The sequence below is a fragment of the Coffea arabica genome, chromosome 1c (assembly GCF_036785885.1).
Source record: "Coffea arabica cultivar ET-39 chromosome 1c, Coffea Arabica ET-39 HiFi, whole genome shotgun sequence".
Lineage (NCBI taxonomy): Eukaryota > Viridiplantae > Streptophyta > Magnoliopsida > Gentianales > Rubiaceae > Coffea > Coffea arabica.
In genome coordinates this window covers 19,370,449-19,386,353 of record NC_092310.1, presented here as the reverse complement: position 1 = coordinate 19,386,353, position 15,905 = coordinate 19,370,449, and positions in this window count along the sequence as shown.

Here is a 15,905-nt window from a genome sequence, read left to right as displayed (position 1 = left end):
AGTTTAGTAGTTGAGTATAGTGGTGGAATCATGGATGATTAGCATGTTTTAGAGGTTTTTCCCCAATTTATTTGATGAACTAGGGCTTGTGGAAATTCTGCCCAAATTGTTGTATGATGCTTATATGTTACAATTGAGGTTTCATAAGGTGTTGTGGTAGTGATTAGACCAAGAAACTAAGGAAAGTTCCACTAAAAACTAAAGATTTCAGATTTCTGGAAATTCTTGCTTCCATTCTGTCCGAATTTGTATCCATATGTTAGAGGCTGATTTGGCCTTAGGTCAAAGAAGGAAAGTTGTAGAGAATGGTGTTTTATAGGTTCCTATAAAATTTCAACTCAATCGGAGCAACGTAGGTTGTGAAAAGTCCAAAATACCCTTACTGTTTTAAGTTTTTCCTCAGCAGTCCGTTTCTTCAGTTTGTCCAGTTTATTACCTTTTTTCACTAGAATCCGTACTGATTTAGCTTTTTGCCAAAACATGAAAGTTGTATTATTCTGACTTAGCTTTCAAATGCCTCAAAGAACACCTGATTCGGACTTTTATACACTGAGTTATGTCCATTACAGTGTAGTGCGTTTAAACAGCCGACGAATTGGTTTCTGGTTTTGTAATTTGAGAATTTGACCAAGTTACATTAGAAACTGGACTAAGTGACCTTCATGAATGTTGTAGCTCTGTGTCTTAGATTCGAAACGGCATAGGATACGCCTTAATCCGATAAGCGTAGCCTCGAATATGTTATTTCCGCATTCGTACGTCAAATCTGTCTTGTGCTAAGTTGAATTTCTGCACTTGTTATTGTTGTGATTCTTGTTATTATGATATTGTGAGCCTATGGAACGGCTCTTGACATGAATTGTTGATATATGTGATGTTGGGTTGTGGTTGAGAAAAATAATGAAGCCTAAATGGCTGGAAATTAGGTAAACACAAAGGGCATGCTGCCCGAATTTACGCTCGAGGACTATATAAATACACTTGCGACTTGGGTCGAATTGATACGAATAGTACTTGAAACAGCTAGCGTACTTGAGTCTTCTTGTTTCGAGGTATATAAGTAAGGACTTGGCCGAACTTGTACCCTTGAGAAATGAAATAATGATTGCTGGAAGTATGTTTTCCTTGTACTTCAACTCGCAAGACAATTTCAAGTATAAATATTACAAAGTTTTACTGTTTAAAAAGGGCGAGCAAGTGTTTCACGACTACTCTCCAAGTGAATTCCAGTTTCTTGATTTTGATTGAATGAAACGTCTAAGTTTCGAATCTTAGTCATGTTTCAAAGTTCTCAAACTGAGTTTTATCGCAGATTTGGACTCCGAACTCGGAGTATAACCTGGAAGTGACCAGTAAAAGCACTATATCTTTTGGTGAGTGCTTTCAAATACTGAATTGAACTTGATACTTGTACTTGATACGTGCCAATATGATTACATGCCACATGCATGAATTGTTAGGGCAAGAGTGTACTTTATCGCACTTGCCCTTACATGATATACACTTGTTTATTGTTGCAATTGACTTGACATACTTGTTATGATGCGCGCACTTCCTGGAATTCCGGAAACCCTGTGGCGAGTTACTCTAGTCGAGCCGGCAAGGGCTTGGTCGATTGGCTAACGAACCCTGGGTCTCTTGTATTGTCGAGTGGAGTGATATCTCCTCGACTAATCGGTATACTCGAGTATTACCACCCGTGTTTATTGAGGATTTTGGGCCCAGTAGGGGGTGTGAATGGTGGACGGAGAGTCGTGTAAGTGGTGTTCTACTGGATTGGTTATTTACTTGAAAGTTGACGGAGTGTCAACTACTACGTGATCAAGCCTCTGGTAATGCAATGGGAATTTGGCTCCTGAGAGTCATCCGTATCCTTATACTTTGGAGTGATTATTGTTTATTGGATTATTGTTTTTTTTGAAAAATTTCTACATTCGCTCATTTTAAGATTGCTACTTGACGTGTTACTGTTCACATTTATGAACTCTTTATGCTCGTTACTTTGCTATATCGAAAACTCGTACTTATAAATAATGGTCAATTTGCTATTTGGAACCTCACTGGGCTTTTAGCTCATTCCACTCCATTTGTTTTCCTTTCAGGGGTACGAGTGACGCGTGAGACTTGTAAAAGACTAGCGTAGCCTTTTGTTTTGACTTTTGACTTTTTGGTCTTGTACTCGCGCTATTCCTCGAATGGAACATGTTGTACTTGGATTGTATACGTTCTGAACTAGTTTGGTGTATTGAGACTTTGTACTTCGATTTCTATTAATGTAAATTATAAGCTTGAATTGGGAATGTTATTTATGGTTCATGAATGTGTGTACGTGACTCGATTGAGATCGTGAGTGAGTCCTGGCGAGAGCTGGGCAGGCGGTCCGCCGAACCCTTTGGTACGCCTTAGGGGGAGGTGGGGTCGTCACACAAACTGCAGCCGCACATGGAGACTAAACGGACAGCATGCTCGACACAACACATGAGCAGAAATTGACACGGTGATATGTAACAAAGTGCGGACAGAAATTATCAACAAACTAGACACAAACACAAAGGAGATAACACACCAAAAGATTTTGTGTTCGGATGAACAGTACCCTGAACAGTGTCGATGAACAGTAACGGTGAACAGTGACGGTGAACAGTACGATGAACAGTGACTTTTTTTTTTGTGTAGAACAATGCAGCGGAAACAAGGAAAACTAAGACAAAAACTACGGATATAACGGAAGATACCTCCACCAAAGCTCTGAAGCCAACTGGTACGTTCCTCGATCAACACGTTCGAGACACGTAGTGTAACGCCCCGAAAGGTTGAGTGTGAGGACTCGCAAATTCCTTATATTTTCTCAAAAATGACCTTTTATTTGGAAATTATTCTTTTACTATGGCCCTACTACTCAATCACCCCACGATAAGTGTAAATGAACCTGGAAAGTAGGGTTTCACTTTTTGTTTTCAAGTTGGAGCAAGTTAGGGTTTTCACGTGTATCCGTAGTGTAATTATTCGGTACCGAATGAGGATCAAATTTGGTGTTTAAGAGTGACTTTTGGGTGAGAAATAATATGTGATTAGAAGCAATGATATAAAGTTAGTGAATAGGAAGTAAAAACCCTAGTATGTGTGATTTAAGGAAAAATGGTGCAAACCGACGGGTATCGATCACTACCGATTGACCGCACCACTTGACCACCACTTTCTTACCACATGAGCTCATTAATATTTGAACAAAATATCCCCTCAATTCCAGCTAGCTTTGACCGAAATTATGGACCAAAATAACAAGGAAAAGAAACAAAAAAATGAGTGGAGGGTGGTGAGGACACTTGTCGGCCACCTAAGGGCCCTTGACCAAGACAACTTGTCTTACCTTCTTATCACCTTGGGCAACCTTTCTTCTTCATTTTTCTGCTACTTGGCTGAGACAAGAGAGGAGAGAAAGAGAGCAAGAAACCAACTTCCTTCTTCTTGAGTTGAGCCGTCCAAGTGAGGAATTAAAATTCTAAACCGATTAAAGTGTGAGTTGTGAGCTTGAGAAGCTAGGGGAACCAAGAATTCCAAGAGGAGGTGAAGTATTACTCTTGCAAGCTTCATTTGTTGAGGTATTTGCTGCCTATACTTGCTATATGGATGATATATGTTGTATCTAAGCTTATATAAGTGGTTGTAGTGATGATTGAATCAAGAAATGAAGAAAGTTTCATTGAATCCCAAAAATTCCAGGTTTCTGGAAATTTTCAGCTCTGTTCTGTCCGGTTTTGTAGCCCTATGTTAGAGGCCGATTTGGCCTTAGGTCAAAGCATGAAAGTTGTAGATAATGGTATTTTATAGGTACCTACAAAATTTCAACTCAATCGGAGCAACGTAGGTAGTGAAACGTCCAAAATACCCTTACTATTTTAAGTTTTTCCCCAGCAGTCCGTTTGGTCAGTTTATCCATTTTATCACATTTTTCCACTAGGATCTGTACTGATTTAGTTTTTTACCAAAACATGAAAGTTGTATTATTCTTACTTAGCTTTCAAACGCCTCTAAGAACACCTGAATCGGACCTTTGTAACTTGAGATATGACCATTACAGTACAATGCGGTTAGACAGCCGATGAGTGAGATTTTGGTTCTGTAAATTGAGGATTTGATTAGGTTACATTGGAAACTGGACTAAGTGATCTTCATGAACATTGTAGCCTTGTGTCTTAGCTTCGAAACGGTATAAGTTTCACCTCAATCCGATAAGCGTAGCCTCAGATGTACCCATTCCGTAAAAACCCGTCAAAACTGTCTTTTGTAAACTTCATTTCCACACTTGTTGTTAGCTTAAATTTTGTCCTTGTATTGTTATGAGCCTATGGAACGGCTATTGACTTGCATTTATGATATATATGACTTTGGGATTGGTTGAGGAAAAATAATGAAGCCTAAATGGCTGGAAATTAGGTAAACACAAAGGGCATGCTGCCCAAATTTACGCTTGAGGGAATGAATTCCGGTTTCTAGGGTTTAATTGGGGGTTTTTCTAGTTGTGGCTTTTAAGCTTCTAATTAGCTTTGATTGAGGGATATTGTGACCTAATTGGATATATTTTATTGCTTATTAACCGTATGTGTGATCGGTAATATATTGTAGGTTGGAAATGAAGCATTTATGGGGAAATGTTGTCCGAACTTTGAGAATGTATGATTGCTTTGAGTTTGTGATTTAGAGCTTGGACTCGGGCAAGGTAATGATATATGATGGATAGTTTCTGAGCCGTGGAGGTGAGTGACCCTAAACTCTTTCCAAAGTTACTTATGAACCGTTTCTTGCACTATTTACTTGATTGCATATCATGAGTGCTTGCATGTGGCCCATGACATGTTTTGGCTTAAATGAGTACTTGGAATTCGTGTGCTGAACACCAACGTTTCCACCTCTGTGTACTGTTCATCTGGAGCAAATGGCTCCCCCTCTGACTGTTTACTGTTAAATGTTTGTTTGGAGCGTTGGGTGTTTAAGTACAACGATTTCACTGGCTCACGAGAGCAATAAATGTACATTTGATCTTAGAATCATGACATCACTGAAATGAACGACTGTGAAACTGATTTGCTTACCGATTTTATTGGTTACTCGCTGAGCTTTTAGCTCACCCCCAAAATATTTTATTCCCCTCCACAGGGCTCGAGACGAAGGAAGTGCTTGTAGCACGTATTCATGTGACCGGAAGGATTATCTCATGTATGGTTTGAGTTTTGGATTTCATCTTGTGTAATAGTTGTTATTAGGGATTGTATGAACGTTTGGACTTTCATTTCATGTAACATTCCAATAATATGACAACAATGATATAAGGTGTGAGAACCCGTAATTTTTTCAATTTCTAGGTTTTATTATATTTCTAGGTTTTCTTATTTTCAATGATTTGTTTGCTGCACTTTCTGTATCCGACAAATTTTCTAGATAAATTTTATGAGTAAATATAATTTTTAGATGATTTTTCTAGTATTGAATAGGTTTTGAAAAATTAAGAGTGAATACCGGATGTGGGACCCACTAGTGCGAAAAGTTCGGAAAAATTCGGCCAACTAAATTAAGTTTTGGATACTGAAATTATTTTATCGGGTGTTAAGAGATAAGTAGAGGTTGCAAATTTGGATTGATGTGAGAGGAAACAAAGTGATAGACTTGCATTAAATTAGGTGACAAGTGTCACCATTTGATTGGGCTTACTTTAAGACTTTCTTACCATTGACTTAAATAACCAAAAATGACCCAAAAATCTTCCAAAAATCTTCAAGAAGAGCCGGCCCTCTCAAGCTTTCTTTCTCTCTCTCTTACTCCAAGTACAAGGAAGAAACACTTCAATCTTGTTCCAAATCATCAAAACTAACCATCCAACCTTGAAATTACTCCATAAAACCTCTTCAATTAGAGTTAGTAAGTGGATTTGTGGAGTTGTTTGGAAAGTTAAGGTGGTCAATAGCTCTCTCTCTCTTGTTTTAAAGGTAATTTGTGAAGAACCACCCCCCTCCTTTAATTGATGCTTAAATCATGATTAGTGAAAGTAGAAGATGCAAGTTTATGGATTATTTCTTGATTTGTGGTTGAAATGATGAAGTTTTATTATTTTTGGGGATTTTTCTGTTTTAATATAAGCATGATTGTGTGGCTATCTATGATGATTAGAAATGGTATGTAATGATTCTAGAAGGTGGGAAAAGTGGAAGATTTCAAGTAATTTCTGTTTTGGAAGAAATCTGGAAAATTAGGGTTCCTTGGTTCTTCATTCTGTCCGAAATTTTAGGTCATAGATAGAGGCCGAATTGGCCTTAGCTCAAAACATGAAAGTTGTAGGGAATGATATTTTATAGGTGCCTACAAAATTTCAGGTCAATCGGAGTAGTGTAGAATGAGATAAGTCGAAATTACTATTGCTGTTCTGGTTTTACCCGAAATTGGGATTTGCGACTGTTATTGGTTGTTTTGGTCTGGATTGCTTCCTAATTAGTTGTTGAGGGGCCCGGTAAAGGGGTGTTTGGTGGACGGAATTCGGTGTAAAGAGGGTTCTACGGATGCGTTGGTTCTATATACGTTGACGGAGAGTCAACTGGTTTGGATCAAGTACTGCGCTGGAAATTTGGCTCCTGAGAGCCACCCGTATCCTTCTGATTTGAATCATTGGTTCCTTTGCTTTACATCTGACATGTGTATCTGATTTGTTAAAGGTGAAATGCCATGATTTTAATGCTATCTATTTGGTACCTCATTGAGCGCAAGCTCACCCCTTTCTGTTCCCTTTTGTTTTCCTTACAGGAAAATAAACCCTTTTGGTCTGGATTTGACAAATGGCTGCCAAATTAAGCTAGTTGAACATATCTTTTGTATAGCTCATGTATTAAAACCCTAAGTGTACTTTTGGGGCGTTTTCTCTTTTGATTTGGCAAACCGTGTATATGTATTAACTTTTGAAAACTTTTGTAGGTCATTTTGGATTGTAATTTTGGATTGTAATCGCTAAAGTTCGGATGTGAATGTTTGCGTGCTCTTTAGGTTGGGTTCTGACGGGTCGGTTACTATCATGGCCGACTCCGGATTTCATTTTTCTTATTTTGGGTTATTTTGCCATTTTGACTTGCTTATGCTCGTTGGTAAGTTCCGGAACATATTAGATCGACGTCAACTGATCTGTAGTCCTGGCGAGAGCTGGGCAGGCGACCCGCCAAACCCTCTGGTTCGCCTTAGGGGAAGGTGGGTGTGACGACCCCACTTCTCCCAAGGGCGAACCCAAGGGTATCGGCGGGCCGCCTGCCTAGCTCGCGCCAGGACTCAAAACTTAAAGCAATAAAACTAGATAAATCGAAAGAGCACTATATACAATATATACAATCCCAAAAGTTATATTTACATCTTCAAAAGTCTCGAGTCAAACCACTCTAATACACTATAACCACAACCAGCAGAAGATAGACCCTAAGAAGGGTCCTTATACAAACCACCAAAACAAAAACAAACATCCTAACTGTTCAACTATTACAAGCCAATATAACTATACTAGTGTACGAGCCAAAAGTCCCCGCGTCGGCCCCTGCTAAGGAAAACAAAAGGAAAGGGGTAAGCTATATGCTTAGTAAGTAAACAGGGGCGAAAGCATAAATTTCACGTAACAACAGTTACACAGTAAGAGTAAAGCAAAAGCAGAAAAGTAACATCACATAATAAGGATACAGGTGGCTCCAAAGCCAATTCATGTGCCATGTATGATCTCCTGCCGACACTCCGTCGACTACAATTAATGGTCCGTAGAACTTCACTTGTACTCCCACCGTACACCTTATCACCCTCTCTGGCCAGGCACCTCACAAACTTGCTCGAGCGAACGAAATTGAGCTTGGTTCACAAGCTCGGATCACAAACTTGGTCCACATACTCGGTGAACCGGATTCACAAACTTGGTGACCTCAAACCAGGTTGGACTGACTTCGACCAAGCCCTAACCGGCTCGAATAGTCCATCTAGGTCATGAGATCGGGCCCCAAACTCACAAACTTCACAAAATTTATTCAAAAGTCACCCCGAGCCACAAGCTCAAGGGGTTTAGTTCCAAAATGATTCATATACATAGGTCATGTACAAATATGTGGGCAAACTAGGGTTTAGGTCGAGTGCGATAAAGTACACCCTCGCCTAGGTACCCTTTTCATACATATCAAAACACATAAGCAACTAACACATAAGAGCGGCCTGAATACTTACTCAAAATACAAAAGTAGTACAAAAGTGGAAATCACTTCGTGTGTTGGCTAGTAGTGGGCCCCACCGGCTCCGCCTAGCTCACCACTGTCTGAAATAGAAGATTTTATCACATTATATCACAAACGGCTACTAACAGACCCAAAACAAGCAAAACGGCAAAAGCCGACACACGCAAGTACGGAAACGGCAAAATTGGCACATGCAAGTGCGCGGAACGGCAAAAGGAAACGGCCAAATCTGCCATCTCAAACCGTTTTGATCAAAGATTAGGCTAGGAAAGTTGGATCAAAGTGAACGAGATACTGTTTTGAAGTTATGAGAAAGGGCTACAAATCTCCTGAAGAAACTTTAATCTAGATCTGAATGGAAGTAGGTCAAAATTGTAGAAAACAATACCAGAAATTTACGTCTTAGGGTGACGAACAGGGTTGTTTGCTGGACCATAACTCCCAGCTCACAAATCCAAATCAGAAAATTCCAAAGGCATTAGAAAGCTGAGACCTAAGACTAAAACGTTTATGTTTTGGCCAAGACCTGAATCCACTCAGAACAGAACGAAAATTGAGTGTCAAAATACCCGTCAGAACTGTCCAGATACAAGGCACTTCTGATGATCGATCTTGTTTGGGTCATAACGGAAGCTACAGAACTCGGATTTCGACGCACTTTATACCTTTCGAAGCCAAAACCAAGATCTACATTTCTTATGAAGGAGTCACCACCCAGATCGTACGGTATCAAAACCGAAAAAGTCACGGGCAGAAGCTAAACTAAAACGCACAGAACCTGATGTTCAAAACAGGCTTGGGTATTTCATCTATAACTCATGATACGCTAATCCGTTTGACCTGAAATTTTACAGATATATTCAAGACTTAAGAGGCTACAATATTGAAGAAGGCCACACAATCCAATTTCGAGTGTAACTACGTCAAAAATGTAACATACTACACCAGAATCGCAAAACAGGTTCACAAACCGTATTCTAGTACAAACATCATAAAACAGCCTACATAAGTCCAAATCCAGAAATTCCAAAGCCATATGAAAGCTTATAAACAGGGATACATTTCATTAGAAGACCAGAACAACCAATTCTGAAGCATTCCAAACCAAAATAACCAATTACAATCGCAGTTCTCAGGTTCGGGTAGAAACAGGACAGCAAGGGTAAATCCGTCGTTTCTCATTCTACGCTACTCTGGTTGACCTGAAATTTTGTAGGTACCTCCAAAATGTCATTCCCTACAACTTTCATGTTTTAATCTAAGGCCAATTAGGCTTATAACCAGGAGATACAAAACCGGACAGAATTGAAGGGTATGAAACCCTAGTCTTCCAAATTTCCCTCCAAACCAAAAAGTGCTTGCAATTAACAATCATTTACACCTACTAGCCTCATTTTAGGCCATTGCCAATCATCATACAAGGCCACATAATATTAATCATATGCAAACAGAAAATTCCCAAATAAATAGAAAACTTTATCAATCTTAACTAAAATCAAGAAATAATCCACCAAATCACACTTATAACAACCACAAGTCATTAATTAAACATCATTAGATAGAGGAGAGGGGTTTCTTCACTACTCACCTTAGAGCCAAAGAAGAGAGACTACTTAGTACCTTAAGCTTCCAAACAACCTCACTAAACACCTCACAACCACTCACTTAAGGGATTTTATGGAGAGTTTTCAAGTTTAATCGGTTAGTTTGTTGAATTGTACAAGATTGGAGCATGAAATTTGGAGAGCTTTTCCTTTCCTTTTGCTTAGTGTTGGCCGGCCACAAGAAGAAGAAGAAATGGTGAATTTTGGGTCAATTTTTGATATTAATTGGTAAAGGCATGAATAGTGGTCAAATGGTAAGATTAAATCTTATGGTGACACTTGTCACCCTATTTAATACATGGTTATCCTTTTGTCTCTCCTCTCTCATGCATATAACAACCTCTAATTATCTCTTAGCACCCGATAAATTAAACCCAGTATCCGAAACTTAACCTAATCGGCCGAATTTTTCCGAACTTACCGCACTAGTGGGTCCCACGTCCGATATACGTTCTTAATTTCTCAAAAACTAACCGATACTAGAAAAATAATCTAAAATCTATATTTACTCATAAAAATTATCTGGGGAATTTTTCTAATAAAGAAAATGTGGAAAAGGCGGGCGATAAATAAAACTCCCCTTAAGCTTTCTAATATTGTAACACTAGAGGTTTGCCAATCCAGAGTTTGCCAACCATTTTCAAACTTGTTAAACCTTTGTAAACTATAACGAATCCTATTTTTTTTTGTGCTAAAACACACACTAGAATACCGCGTAAACTAGGGTTTTATCATAAGGAAAGTCAGGGTTTTCAATCTTAGCCGAGCTTAGGGTTTCTCCTTAGCCCTAAAACCTTAATATCAACTTACGAACGGACTGGGGCCTCACAATCTCCCCCACTTAGGACAATTTCGTCCTCGAAATTAATTCTTTGGTCAAAGCGTACCTTCGAAACCCGCCGAAGGGTCAGTCACCTCTTGTTGACCAATTGCATACACTCTTGCTAGCCCTTTCGGTCGATTTTCCCCTGCGTTTGACGGCTTCGTTGTGGTCCCCTCAGCCGGTGGCTTAAGTCCTTCCTTCTGCATCTTGGGGCACCGGGCAATCAGATGTTCGGTGCTACCACATTTGAAGCATTTCCGTACCGAACTATTTTTCCAGCAATTTTCATCAGTGTGATTGCCCCCACAGAAACCACAGGTTGGTTTAGTGGCCGTACCAGACCCTCCACGCTGGGCGCTCCTCTGGGGCTCTTGATTTGCTTTGATACCGCTATGACATGACAGTGGTTTGGGTATTGTGCATGGGATTATCTGTCTAATTGGCATGTGTTGGTGTACTTGATTATCCGTTTTCTTGATACATGGTGTGTTATATGTGCATATGTCATTGGTGTAATTGGTGTGCTAGAATTTGATTACTTTTGTCACTTTACTGTATTTATGCGTTGAATTACCTTGGGGAAAGGGGAAAAAGAAAAGAGAGGAAAAATAAATAAATATAAATATATATATATATGTAAGGAATATACAGTCGTAGACGTGGTCGTGGCCGTGGAACTAAGCGAGGCCAAGAATCAAGAGAAGAAAAGGGAAACAATAGCTGGACAAGGACCGAGACTGCCACTTGTACTTAGGAATGTATTATGACTCATTGTTTTGCCCGACAGGCTAGTACCCGAGTTCCAACACTTCCGTAAAATGACACATTGGGTTGATCCGTATCAGGAAATTTCGGTTCTCCGAGATGAAATAGAGGTTCAAAGGAGGCTAACCGAGTACTGGGAAAGGCAATGGAAGCAAGAGTATTCGGAGAAACTTGAGCTCTTACACCAAAACATGGAGTTAAAGAGGAAATACGAAGAGATTTCCAAGGAGACCGTAGCAATGGCACAAGGTAATACTTCTATGGGGACGCCAGAGGAAGCTCAAAGGACGGGAACTGCAAGGCCACAACTGAAGATCTTCCATGCAAAGAAAAAGGGTAAAGCTGGTAGATCATTTGCTAAGAAGGGCCGTGGAACGGGTGGTGTGATAATTTGTGGATATTGTAGAAAATCCAATCATATTGAAGTGGATTGTTGGAAAAAGGGAAGGAGATGTCTGCACTGTGGGAGCGCCGAGCATCTGATTGCTAATTGCCCGGGGTTTATTGCACGAAAAGAAAGGAACCAGCAGCCAACCAAGACCGACCCTGGACCGTCAAGTGGCGAAAGGACTAAAATGAAAAACCTCATTTCTTCTGACTCTGAAGACGGAGAAGGTACAGGCCATTGGATACTTTAAATTTTGAAGAGAAAATTTCGAGGGCAAAATTTCTTTAAGGGGGAGAGAGTGTGAGAACCCGTAATTTTTCCAATTTCTAGGTTTTATTATATTTCTAGGTTTTCTTATTTTCAATGATTTGTTTTCTGTACTTTCTGTATCCGGAAAATTTTCTAGATAAATTTTATGAGTAAATATAATTTTTAGATGATTTTTCTAGTATTGAATAGGTTTTGAAAAATTAAGAGTGAATACCGGATGTGGGACCCACTAGTGCGAAAAGTTCGGAAAAATTCGGCCAACTAAATTAAGTTTTGGATACTGGAATTATTTTATCGGGTGTTAAGAGATAAGTAGAGGTTGCAAATTTGGATTGATGTGAGAGGAAACAAAGTGATAGACTTGCATTAAATTAGGTGACAAGTGTTACCATTTGATTGGGCTTACTTTAAGACTTTCTTACCATTGACTTAAATAACCAAAAATGACCCAAAAATCTTCCAAAAATCTTCAAGAAGAGCCGGCCCTCTCAAGCTTTCTTTCTCTCTCTCTTACTCCAAGTACAAGGAAGAAACACTTCAATCTTGTTCCAAATCATCAAAACTAACCATCTAACCTTGAAATTACTCCATAAAACCTCTTCAATTAGAGTTAGTAAGTGGATTTGTGGAGTTGTTTGGAAAGTTAAGGTGGTCAATAGCTCTCTCTCTCTTGTTTTAAAGGTAAGTTGTGAAGAACCACCCCCTCCTTTAATTGATGCTTAAATCATGATTAGTGAAAGTAGAAGATGCAAGTTTATGGATTATTTTTTGATTTGTGGTTGAAATGATGAAGTTTTATTATTTTTGGGGATTTTTCTGTTTTAATATAAGCATGATTGTGTGGCTATCTATGATGATTAGAAATGGTATATAATGATTCTAGAAGGTGGGAAAAGTGGAAGATTTCAAGTAATTTCTGTTTTGGAAGAAATCTGGAAAATTAGGGTTCCTTGGTTCTTCATTCTGTCTGAAATTTTAGGTCATAGATAGAGGCCGAATTGGCCTTAGCTCAAAACATGAAAGTTGTAGGTAATGATATTTTATAGGTGCCTACAAAATTTCAGGTCAATCGGAGTAGTGTAGAATGCGATAAGTCCAAATTACTATTGCTGTTCTGGTTTTACCCGAAATTGGGATTTGCGACTGTTATTGGTTGTTTTGGTCTGGATTGCTTCCGAATTAGTTGTTGAGGCCTTCTGAAGAAATTTATCCCTGTTTCTTAGATTTCAGCTGATTTTGGAATTTCTGGATTTGGACTTGTAGAGCCTGAGTTATGATATTTCCGCTAGAATACGTTTTGGTGAATCTGTTTTACATTTTTGATGTCGTATTTTGCATTTTTGACCTGTTTGTACTCAAAACTGGGCTGAGTTATCTTCTGTGATGTTGTAGCCCTGTCTTTTAGCTTCGAAATGGTGGGTCTTACACCTTCATCCGATAATTCTAGGGCATTTGGTGCCATTACCGCAAAAAGAGGTCAAAAACTGTTTTTTCAAGGCCAAAGCTAATTGCATTTCCGAATTTTCTGGTTTTCTCTAATGTTTGTATATGTTCATGGAACCCTATTGGGGTCATATTTGGCATTGATTTATGATCAGTTATCGAGTCTCATTGTACTTGTTTGTATGTTTTAAGGCTTACTCTTATTCCGGTCATTTCCTAGCTAACTTTTGTACTTGTACTACTTTGAGCCTAGTGAACGGCTTTTGGGAAATGAGGTGAATTTTGTGTGAGATGTTGGGACTGATTCGAGGAAATAATGAAGCCTTAATGGCTGGAAAAGTAAGAATTTTAGGGGAAGTGCTGCCCGATTTTCTAGGACGTTTGGTTCTTTTAAGTTGGATTTGCCTTTTGGTAGAAATGAAGGGCTTTTGGGTTGTTGAACCTAGGTCTTCATGTTACCTTTTTGTTCCCAAAAATCATGTTTTGTACCCTTGCATTAGTAATTATTTGGCGAGGCATACGACTAGTAGTCGAGCCTCACATGTGCATTCTGTTTACTCGATTCTGGAAGTGAAACCTTCAATTGGTTTATTTTGATTATTTTAGGGTTTCTTGGCCATTAAGGCCAATCTGAAGTGAAAACTTTTGAAGTTGAGCCGGTGAGTGTTCCACTACCTGCTACCCGTTATGTGAAATATCTGAATATCTGAATACTTGATTTATGACTATTGAAGCCAAATACTGTTTTGATAAAATGGAGGCGAGGGTGTACTTTATCACACTCGTTCTCTGGTCTGTTCATATCCCAATTTTGAACGCGTATCTGAATCTGCTATCTGTACCTGTATCTGTATCTGTATCTGTTATCTGTATCTGGATCTGTATCTATTCTGACATCGTTTGGAAGCTTGAGTCCAACGACCTTTCTGTGACCTATGAGCTCAAATCCTGTGGCTAAGTTATTCGAGTCGGGCCGGCAAGGGCCTAGACGATTAGATAACGAACCACGGTAGTCTGTTTTGGGATCTTTGGGTTTTGAGACCCTTGATTCCGGGTATACTCGAGTATTACCATTTCTGTTTCTGTTGAGGTGAGCGGGCCCGGTAAAGGGGTGTTTGGTGGACGGAATTCGGTGTAAAGAGGGGTCTACGGACATGTTGGTTCTATATACGTTGACGGAGAGTCAACTGGTTTGGATCAAGTACTGCGCTGGAAATTTGGCTCCTGAGAGCCACCCGTATCCTTTTGATTTGAATCATTGGTTCCTTTGCTTTACATCTGACATGTGTATCTGATTTGTTAAAGGTGAAATGCCATGATTTTAATGCTATCTGTTTGGTACCTCATTGACCGCAAGCTCACCCCTTTCTGTTCCCTTTTGTTTTCCTTACAGGAAAATAAACCCTTTTGGTCTGGATTTGACAAATGGCTGCCAAATTGAGCTAGTTGAACATATCTTTTGTATAGCTCATGTATTAAAACCCTAAGTGTACTTTTGGAGCGTTTTCTCTTTTGATTTGGCAAACCGTGTATATGTATTAACTTTTGAAAACTTTTGTATGTCATTTTGGATTGTAATTTTGGATTGTAATCGCTAAAGTTCAGATGTGAATGTTTGCGTGCTCTTTCGGTTGGGTTCTGACGGGTCGGTTACTATCATGGCCGACTCCGGATTTCATTTTTCTTATTTTGGGTTATTTTGCCATTTTGACTTGCTTACGCTCGTTGGTAAGTTCCGGAACATATTAGATCGACGTCAACTGATCTGTAGTCCTGGCGAGAGCTGGGCAGGCGACCCGCCAAACCCTCTGGTTCGCCTTAGGGGAAGGTGGGGCTGTCACATAAGGCATATAAGTGAGAGTGATAAAGTACACTTTCACTTCAATCAAGTCACATTCAATTCACTTCAAGCAATTTACATTCATAGCCATATAGTAACACACAAGTGAGTAGTACACTCACCAGGGTCAGTGCACATACCTCCCAAAAGAGAGCTTTAATCACCAATAAACCCTAAAATAATCCAAGGAAAACAATTGAAGGTTCCACTTTCAAAATTGAGTATACAGAAAGCACATGTGAGGCTCGACTACCAGTCGTATGCCTCGCCAAATAATTACTAAAGCAAGGTGCAAAACATGATTTTTGGTAATGAAAAGGTAACATGAAGACCTAGGCTCAAACAACCCAAAAGCTCTTCGTTCAAATCACAAGTAAATCCAACTAGCCTTGAAGAAAAATTTCGGCAGCATATCCCTTGTTTTACCTATTTTTTCTAGCCATCATGGCTTCATTATGTCCTCAAATCAGTCCCAACATCTCGTACAAAAATAATCTCATTCCCAAAAGCCGTTCACTAGGCTTAATGGCAT